The sequence below is a fragment of the Pecten maximus genome, chromosome 1, assembly GCF_902652985.1.
Source record: "Pecten maximus chromosome 1, xPecMax1.1, whole genome shotgun sequence".
Taxonomy (NCBI): Eukaryota; Metazoa; Mollusca; class Bivalvia; order Pectinida; family Pectinidae; genus Pecten; species Pecten maximus.
Window position 1 is genome coordinate 20,498,381 of NC_047015.1, and position 10,533 is coordinate 20,508,913.

A 10,533-nucleotide genomic window follows, 5' to 3' on the forward strand; every position below is an offset into this window, starting at 1 on the left:
TAAAAGTCAGTCACCAGTTGTCTGTAAATTACAACAAGGTTAAGCGGGTCGTCACCAGTTGTCTGTAAACTACAACAAGGTTAAGCGGGTCATCAGTTGTCTATAAATTACAACAAGGTTAAGCGGGTCGTCATCAGTTGTCTATAAATTACAACAAGGTTAAGCGGGTCGTCACCAGTTGTCTGTAAATTACAACAAGGTTAAGCGGGTCGTCACCAGTTGTCTATAAACTACAACAAGGTTAAGCGGGTCGTCATCAGTTGTCTGTAAATTACAACAAGGTTAAGCGGGTCGTCACCAGTTGTCTGTAAATTAAACAAGGTTAAGCGGGTCGTCACCAGTTGTCTGTAAACTACAACAAGGTTAAGCGGGTCGTCACCAGTTGTCTGTAAATTACAACAAGGTTAAGCGGGTCGTCACCAGTTGTCTATAAACTACAACAAGGTTAAGCGGGTCGTCACCAGTTGTCTATAAACTACAACAAGGTTAAGCGGGTCGTCACCAGTTGTCTGTAAATTACAACAAGGTTAAGCGGGTCGTCATCAGTTGTCTATAAATTACAACAAGGTTAAGCGGGTCGTCATCAGTTGTCTATAAATTACAACAAGGTTAAGCGGGACGTCACCAGTTGTCTGTAAATTACAACAAGGTTAAGCGGGTCGTCATCAGTTGTCTATAAATTACAACAAGGTTAAGCGGGTCGTCATCAGTTTTCTATAAATTACAACAAGGTTAAGCGGGTCGTCACCAGTTGTCTATAAACTACAACAAGGTTAAGCGGGTCGTCACCAGTTGTCTATAAACTACAACAAGGTTAAGCGGGTCGTCACCAGTTGTCTGTAAATCATAAGAAGGTGAAGAGTGTCGGTCATCAGTCGTCTATAAACTAAAGAAGGCAAATAGCGTCAGTCAGTAGTTGTCTATAGATTATAAGAAGGCAAATAGTGTCAGTCAGTAGTTGTCTATAGATAAAGGGTCAGTCAGTAGTTGTCTGTAAATTACAAGAAATTTAAGCGGATTGGTCACCAGTTGTCTTTGAGTTATAAGAAAATTAAGCGGGTCGGTCACCAGTTTTATTAATATGAATGATTTGTGATTTGATCACTGCCATAAGGGTGGTCGGTTGGCACAGTGGTAACACATTTGCCTTTCACCTAGGTGGCTGGGGTTCGATTCCCCGACGTGACATGAAAACATATGGGGTCACCTGCCTTTCCCCGGGGTTCTCCGGTTAATTCCTCCCACAGTAAGACCCCTCGCGCGCTTCCATCCGGGCCAGTAAGCGTGATTGATATAAGTTGATATAACTTGTTTCGTTGGTTCGGAATAGTTATAAATAAATCTATAATACAGTGAAGTTGTATATATATATATATTACAGTGAAGTTGTGTATATATATTACAGTGAAGTTGTGTATATATATATTACAGTGAAGTTGTGTATATATATATTACAGTGAAGTTGTGTATATATATTACAGTGAAGTTGTGTATATATATTACAGTGAAGTTGTGTATATATATATTACAGTGAAGTTGTGCATATATATATTACAGTGAAGTTGTGTATATATATTACAGTGAAGTTGTGTCTATATATATATTACAGTGAAGTTGTGTATATATATATTACAGTGAAGTTGTGTATATATATATTACAGTGAAGTTGTGTATATATATTACAGTGAAGTTGTGTATATATATATTACAGTGAAGTTGTGTGTATATATATTACAGTAACGTTGTATATATATATATTACAGTGAAGTTGTATATATATATATTACCGTGAAGTTGTGTATATATATATTACAGTGAAGTTGTGTATATATATATTACAGTGAAGTTGTGTATATATATATTACAGTGAAGTTGTGTGTATATATATTACAGTGAAGTTGTGTATATATATTACAGTGAAGTTGTGTATATATATATTACAGTGAAGTTGTGTGTATATATATTACAGTGAAGTTGTGTGTATATATATTACAGTGAAGTTGTGTGTATATATATATATTACAGTGAAGTTGTATATATATATATATTACAGTGAAGTTGTTTATATATATACTGTCTGTAGCTCTGTAAGGATATTTACTCTAGTCTTACAGTTAGATATAACAATACAGGGATGGTGATATTCATGTTAACCTCCGTCGGGGACGAACGTCCTATAGCCCAGGAAACTTACTATCAAATGGTGAAGAGGGCTGGTTATCGGTGTTTATAAAATATTAGACTGTAAATAGATTTGATTTTATAGATGTATTGAAAACAAGGTTATGGTTCAGATGTGTTATATACATGATATTGTATACGGTTGGCCGGGGGGTAATAGGGGCTGTCTTGATTGACACTTTATCTTGTGACTAGACTACTGGCGTGACACAGGCCTAAACATATTCCTTACAAAGTCTTGGTATCAGTATAAACTTACATTGTAAAGCCTTTAACTTTTACTTGGGCGATTACATTTACATTCGTGTATAAAGCAATCGAAAATCTAGTGGTGTAAACATTCCCTTTACATCAGCCTTTATCAAACATACAAACCAGGCAAACTTTAACAGTTAGATAGTTTTTGTCATTAATTCTGTAGACCTACGTGTCAATGAAACTCCTACCGAGTGTAGGTACATACATGTAGCCATTGTTGGCCATATCGATCTCTACTTACCTGTGGAGTCTCTCATACGCTAGCCTTTTATTCACACAGATAGTGCAATGCATGACCGTTTCCGGATTTCAATAACCCAGTATATCATTACTGTGTGAGCAATAGAAAGGACCAAAGTATCGGGGACTTTAAAAGGCAAATATTGATGAAAGTGTATACCAGCTATTGAAACTGTGAAACATCAGGGGACTCGGGATGCCAACGGAATGTGTTCGGTCTGCTGTCTCCATACCACGCAAAATTATGTGTCACAATCTGGCCAGTTCTTGACATTTCTAGTGTTGATGGAGATGGACAATTAACATCATCGTAGTGGTGAAATCACTGGAAACGACGGCCTTCCCGCCCGCCTTAGAGTCACGTCTAGATTGTAACTGGAAAACATAATCACAGTGATTCGCCATTTTGTGTTCTTTGAAGGAATTTACTGATATAGAGTTAAAGTCGTAATATGCTGAAGTTTTCCAAAGGGAAAAGAGGGAAGACAGATGACGGAGAGATGATAAATGCAGACAAATCGTGTACAGACAAGAACATGGAACCTAACAGTAAGGACACCGAAGGTGTTACCAAGTCCCAAAGAGAGCAGGAGTTAGATGAATCCCTGGAGAGGGAGCGGAGGTATTTCAAACGTCAACTGGATGAAGTTGTTAGAGAGATGTTGATGTACAAAGCAGAAAACGAGAAACTCCGACACGCCATGAAACACGACCACGGCACACCAGAGGCTCCCGAGAAAGCAAAGAAAGAGCTTGATCACTTGAGATCAACAAACAGATTTCTATTAGAATGTCTTGAAAAGCGAAAACAACAAATTCATAAACTGGAAACGGAGGTTTTCGAATTGGATATGAAACTTCAAGCTGTTAATAAGTGTTTAGCTGAAACAGAACGCAAAAATCAGGACATGAAAGTTGAAATGTCAGAATTAGCCAGCGATAGGATACTGGTTAATACACTGATGGATGAAAACAGGACATTACGTCACTTCATGTCCGTGAATAATCTCGACACGCGGACCGGAAAGAGAATGTTGAACCACGTGATAAAACGGAACCAGAAACTACATGATGATCAGGATGGGTCAATGACAAACAGGAGTGAGAAAACGGCGAGGGATAGTGTTGACCGCGTGTCGCCGGGGTATCATGGCTACAGACGAAGGTTTAACAAGGAACGCTGAATCATAAATTAACAAGTGTAAACACATATATACAATGTACAAAGATTCCCGACCCGGCAATAAAACACTTGAGGTAAAGCGCGTTATGGGAAACTTGGGCAATAAATCATCTAATGTGTTGTACTTGTGCTGATCAGTATGTTTTTGGTAAATATGCTTAACCATTTGGGCTGATTTGGTTCTTTGTGATAAGTTAACCTATCATATGATGTTGAGTTCTAAAAGTGTAAGCGCTTTAGGACACCAGTTTAAAGTTTACATAAAACTGCACATTGCAGATGTAGAGTAATTATCTTAATAGCTAACATCAGGGTATTAGTTTCCATGGAGATTAAAATCACATGTATATTGCTGTTATCACTATTTTCTATTGAGGTGATAGCAGTAATAATGGTATCTTTATTGATGAATGATAATGCCGTCCAAATCATAATAAAACATCCTTTTAAAACTGTTTGTTTGTTGTAAATGCATATCGAACCACGAAGTCATGGGGTGACATTTTCTGTCTGTATTTTGTTGTTTAGAACCACGAAGTCATGGGGTGACATATTCTGTCTGTATTTTGTTGTTTAGAACCACGAAGTCATGGGGTGACATATTCTGCCTGTATTTTGTTGTTTAGAACCACGAAGTCATGGGGTGACATATTCTGTCTGTATTTTGTTGTTTAGAACCACGAAGTCATGGGGTGACATATTCTGTCTGTATTTTGTTGTTTAGAACCACGAAGTCATGGGGTGAGATATTTGGTCTGTATTTTGTTGTTTAGAACCACGAAGTCATGGGGTGAGATATTCTGTCTGTATTTTGTTGTTTAGAACCACGAAGTCATGGGGTGAGATATTCTGTCTGTATTTTGTTGTTTAGAACCACGAAGTCATGGGTTGAGATATTTTGTCTGTATTTTGTTGTTTAGAACCACGAAGTCATGGGGTGAGATATTTTGTCCGTATTTTGTTGTTTAGAACCACGAAGTCATGGGGTGAGATATTTGGTCTGTATTTTGTTGTTTAGAACCACGAAGTCATGGGGTGAGATATTTTGTCCGTATTTTGTTGTTTAGAACCACGAAGTCATGGGGTGAGATATTTGGTCTGTATTTTGTTGTTTAGAACCACGAAGTCATGGGGCAAGATATTTGGTCTGTATTTTGTTGTTTAGAACCACGAAGTCATGGGGTGAGATATTTTGTCTGTATTTTGTTGTTTAGAACCAAGAAGTCATGGGGTGAGATATTCTGTCTGTATTTTGTTGTTTAGAACCACGAAGTCATGGGTTGCGATATTTGGTCTTGATTTTTGTTGTTTAGAACCACGAAGTCATGGGGTGAGATATTTTGTCTGCAGTTAGTTGTTTAGAACCACGAAGTCATGGGTTGCGATATTTGGTCTTGATTTTTGTTGTTTAGAACCACGAAGTCATGGGGTGAGATATTTTGTCTGCTGTTAGTTGTTTAGAACCACGAAGTCATGGGGTGAGATATTCTGTCTGTATTTTGTTGTTTAGAACCACGAAGTCATGGGGTGAGATATTCTGTCTGTATTTTGTTGTTTAGAACCACGAAGTCATGGGGTGAGATATTTGGTCTGTATTTTGTTGTTTAGAACCACGAAGTCATGGGGCAAGATATTTGGTCTGTATTTTGTTGTTTAGAACCACGAAGTCATGGGGTGAGATATTTTGTCTGTATTTTGTTGTTTAGAACCAAGAAGTCATGGGGTGAGATATTCTGTCTGTATTTTGTTGTTTAGAACCACGAAGTCATGGGTTGCGATATTTGGTCTTGATTTTTGTTGTTTAGAACCACGAAGTCATGGGGTGAGATATTTTGTCTGCAGTTAGTTGTTTAGAACCACGAAGTCATGGGTTGCGATATTTGGTCTTGATTTTTGTTGTTTAGAACCACGAAGTCATGGGGTGAGATATTTTGTCTGCTGTTAGTTGTTTAGAACCACGAAGTCATGGGGTGAGATATTCTGTCTGTATTTTGTTGTTTAGAACCACGAAGTCATGGGGTGAGATATTCTGTCTGTATTTTGTTGTTTAGAACCACGAAGTCATGGGTTGAGATATTCTGTCTGTATTTTGTTGTTTAGAACCACGAAGTCATGGGGTGAGATATTTTGTCTGTATTTTGTTGTTTAGAACCATGAAGTCATGAGTTGAGATATTATGTATGTATTTTTGCTTTTTAGAACCTTATCGAGTATGCTTGAACTCGCCTATTAATGCTTTCATTTGAACATATTATCAAAACATTCTCGTAATAACTGATAAATATAAACAAACATACAACTTAATACTTATTTAAGATATAGCAATATCAATACAATAAAACATCGATAAAAAACAGATTGGTGAAGTTAACAATGTACGAGGAATACGGAAAAAGCTAACCAGCAATCCAATAGACGTGCGGCAAAATCGGATTTTGAGTCTTTTCCCTTTTTTTCTCTTACTAAGTTCCAACGAATCAATATCTCCTAAGGAGATCCTGAGGTGTTGTCGATCCCACGTTTCTTTTTGGCAGAATCAGTCTGCATTTTGGTAGGACACATGCTTTCGGCGTTAGTCCATTGTTGTCGTTGACTGATAACCCGCCCGTTGCATTGTGGGACTAATTTGGATAGAAACTTGGTCCGTCGGACCCAGTTATTATTTTCGGGAATTATCTCTGTACTTTTATGAATATACATTTTCCTCCTGTGTTTGATTCGCGATAATTTGTTAGGTATATATTAAGTCTGAAATCTGTAAAGAGGTCAAAATGTAAATATGTATGCAAAACCTCCGCTGTGTGCGAGATGCACGCGTGTGATGAACGTATCCATGTGATAGCGCGAAACTTCGAGGCCACAATATCTTTTTGCCCCCCCAATTTTTGACATCCAAAATCTAAAAAAGTGGAAAAAAACACGAATTTATATATTCATTTCGATAAATATCTGTATATTTTCGAACCGATAATGTTTTCTTGAAGGCAACGATAAAAACTGTATCTTGTACATCCGGAACATTCCGACTTTTATACTAGTATATCAATCCTCAGACCTGTGTGTCGGTCGTCTGCAATAGCCTGGTAAGTCAATATTTATATCTTAATACGAAATTTTGCTTAACTTCATCACATAGATTCAATAAGTTGATGATAATTTGTGAAGTTAATTGAGTTCATAATGAGAACAAGACAGAAACACAACCTGAATAAGAATGCGCGGTTTTAACGTGAATAGAGTGATACTAATTACCGACAGGTACGAGGAAACACAAAAAAAAATTCGGCTCGCGCCTACGGCGCTCGCTTTGTCACTAAATTATTGCCCCCCCCCCCCCTTTCGATTGCAGATCCACAGGGGGGCTTTGCCACCCTGAGACCCGCTGGGCGGCCCCCAGACCTCTCGCAAAAAGGGAAAAAAAAATCGGCTCGAGCCTACGGCGCTCGCATGATCACTTAATTACTGGACCCCCCTTTCGAAAACTCCTTGATCCGCGCCTAATCCCGAATTATTGGAAATGTGCTATATTCATTTTCCGCGGAGGGCTTAGACCCCCTTGAACCCCCTATCAGGGCGCTGCCCTGGACCCGCTGGGCGGCCCCTCAGACCCCTCGTAAAAAAAGAAAAAAGAAAAAAAATCGGCTCGCGCCTACGACGCTCGCATTATTACTAAATTACTGGACCACCCGCCCTTTCGAAAATCCTGGCCGGGCCTGGTGATTCATGTTTTGCCATAAATAACATATCCTGATTTGCGTAAATAACTTATTTTGTACTACATAAATTATCAAAATTATCATGGGATGTTGAAATGATAATTATTGCCTAATTTTGCGGAGATGGCATACGATTTGTTTAGTGCGTAAAATTTAAGGTTAAAAAAATTTTTGCCCCCCCACTTTTTGACGACTTCCTACGCCACTGGACTGTCGTATGAACTGTTGTACACTTTAATTATCCTCATTAAATGGCTGTTGATAGAACGTTAAAAAATTCAAAACTGAACACTTGAATTAAAACTGAATGAGCGTTGCGAAATTATTTCACACCGTTACACGCAAAGAAGTCAGCTAACCGACATAAATATGTAATGTATTTCGAAATAAGAACAGTTCAAAGTAAAACGGAGCTATAAATATATGACTCTGCAGGGTGAATATAACTATTTTACTCTCATTCACAACTTGGTCACAATCATAGAGTTTTATTTTAACTATTTAATTAAGAAATATAATACAGATCGCCAAAGCCGGATGTGATTGGAATTATGTAATGTAGTTCAGTTAGGGTTTTATTGTTGTTATATTATTATCTAAAACATTTTAGTTATAAAATTCAAGCCGCTGTTGCTTTTCAGTCTGTAAATACGATAGTAAACTGAAACTGGGGTTGTCTCCCTCTACACGGCATTTATAACTTCAATTGTTGATAACGTTGCCATGGCAACCCACAACATATATATATATATATATATATATATATACACTGTATATCTCCCTCATTAACTGGGGTAGTAAAGCGTGTGTAATTATGTGCGTTGTTAAAACACGTTTAAATGCCCCCGTTGAAGGCCCCGGCATTGTATTTGGTTTGTGTTGGGATAATCATGAGCTATTTATAGGTAATCCCGGCATGGACTTGTATACGGGTGTATGTCGCAACATCGAAGTATATGGCTATGTCGACACCGGTCAGAATGGTGAGTACTGGTATCGTGAGAATTTATATGATATTTTACACATGGTAAGGCACACATAACTACGTACTGTAGGTAAGAATGTACATTTACCAGTGTTTTAATCTTTATTTGTACCCTGTAATAGCCATACATGCTAGTGACATCTAGGTGTGCTAAATGAGCGTTCTGATAAACATCCTCGCTTGCCAAGGTTACGGTCCAGCTTCTTTATCTCATAGTGAGAGTATCGTATTGGACATCCTTAGCTAGGGAAGATGTTTACACTACCAGTAAGGTATGCGTATCTATAATATACACGTATAGTCGAGCCACACATTAACACGTGACAGAAATCATATCGTGCCGTATGGTATATAACACATTGATATTTATAAGGCAGATTTTAAATGCTAAAATCCCCATATAGGAATTTTAAAGCCGACGCCTATGACCCCGGCTGCCGTACAGACTGTCAGGATGAAATGACAGTGCCTTTGTTTTTGTGATGCCATGCTTTAGGTATACTATGACATTGTAATAAAAATGTCGAAAATGACAAAATAACAACAATCAACGGGATTTTCCGTTTATAAATTACATTTAAGTGGTATTGGACCACTTATTGTCTCACATATCAAATATAGCCATTAGACAGTTGTACTAGCAGGGCAGTGGTAGATCTCCGATCTGGGGTAACATTAACATAGGACGAATTGCTGCAGATTGGCAAATTGCTTCAGATTTACTTTTTAAAATCTGTAACAGACGCTCCTATTGTTTGATGATGTTTGATCAATTTGACAACAGGGAATACTCGCAATAAACCAAAACCGTAAATCTAATTCAAAGTCGATAATACGATGGTACATACGATGAAAATGAAAATTAGCACGGACACAGTTAAACAAGTAAAAGATGAATACGATATGTCCAGCAAGGGTAAGCGTCTTCTGCTTCAACGACGACACACCTGTCATACAGATCTATTACACGACGACACACCTGTCATACAGATCTATTTCACGACGACACACCTGTCATACAAATCTAGGTCACGACGACACCTGTCATACAAATCTAGGTCACGACGACACCTGTCATGCAAATCCAGGTCATGGCGACATACCTGTTAGACAAATCTAGGCCATGACGACACCCTGTCATACAAATCTAGGTCACGACGACACCTGTCAAACAGATCTAGGTCACAACACACCTGTCATACAAATCTAGGTCACGACACACCTGTCATACAAATCTAGGTAACGACGACACCTTTCATACAAATCTAGGTCACTACACACATTTCATACAAATCTAGGTCACGACGACACCTGTCATACAGATCTAGGTCACGACCCACCTGTCATACAAATATAGGTCACGACGACACCTGTCACACAAATCTAGGTCAAATACGAGTTAAGTTAAATCATCAAAATTAAATCTAGGTTGACAGCAACATCACCACTAGGCATATCAACACCGTAGGCAAGAGAAGCAGGGATATTACTATATAGAAAGGGAAAGTTGAAATCATCAGACTTATAAACTGTTCCTGCTGAACCTTTAATTAAAGATCCAGGTAAGTGATGTAAATCATTATTTGATGTCATCACAGAGAACGGAGCCGAAGTTTAATACCGTAAGTGGAAACTGAAAAAATGTTGATCAAATGAATAGTTTTCTTTTGTGACGACAGCTAGTTTAAATGAATTAATTCTGAATTATTCACACTCTCATAATGATGTACACCCAAAAACCCCTGGTTCAGGCTTTAGGGAGAATTTCACGGTCCGGATTTAATGTGTGAAAGGAACCGTTTTAGTGAGATGTTTTTTATAATTACGTGAGATATAATTGTTGTATACGATCCTGTCTTTTTACAGTTGCGACACGAAATGGCGGTAATTAGGAACAAGTGATGCTATATGTACAGAGCAGCAGGGACGAATGAACTATTATAATGAAGATTCTGCGTAAGACTCTCCAT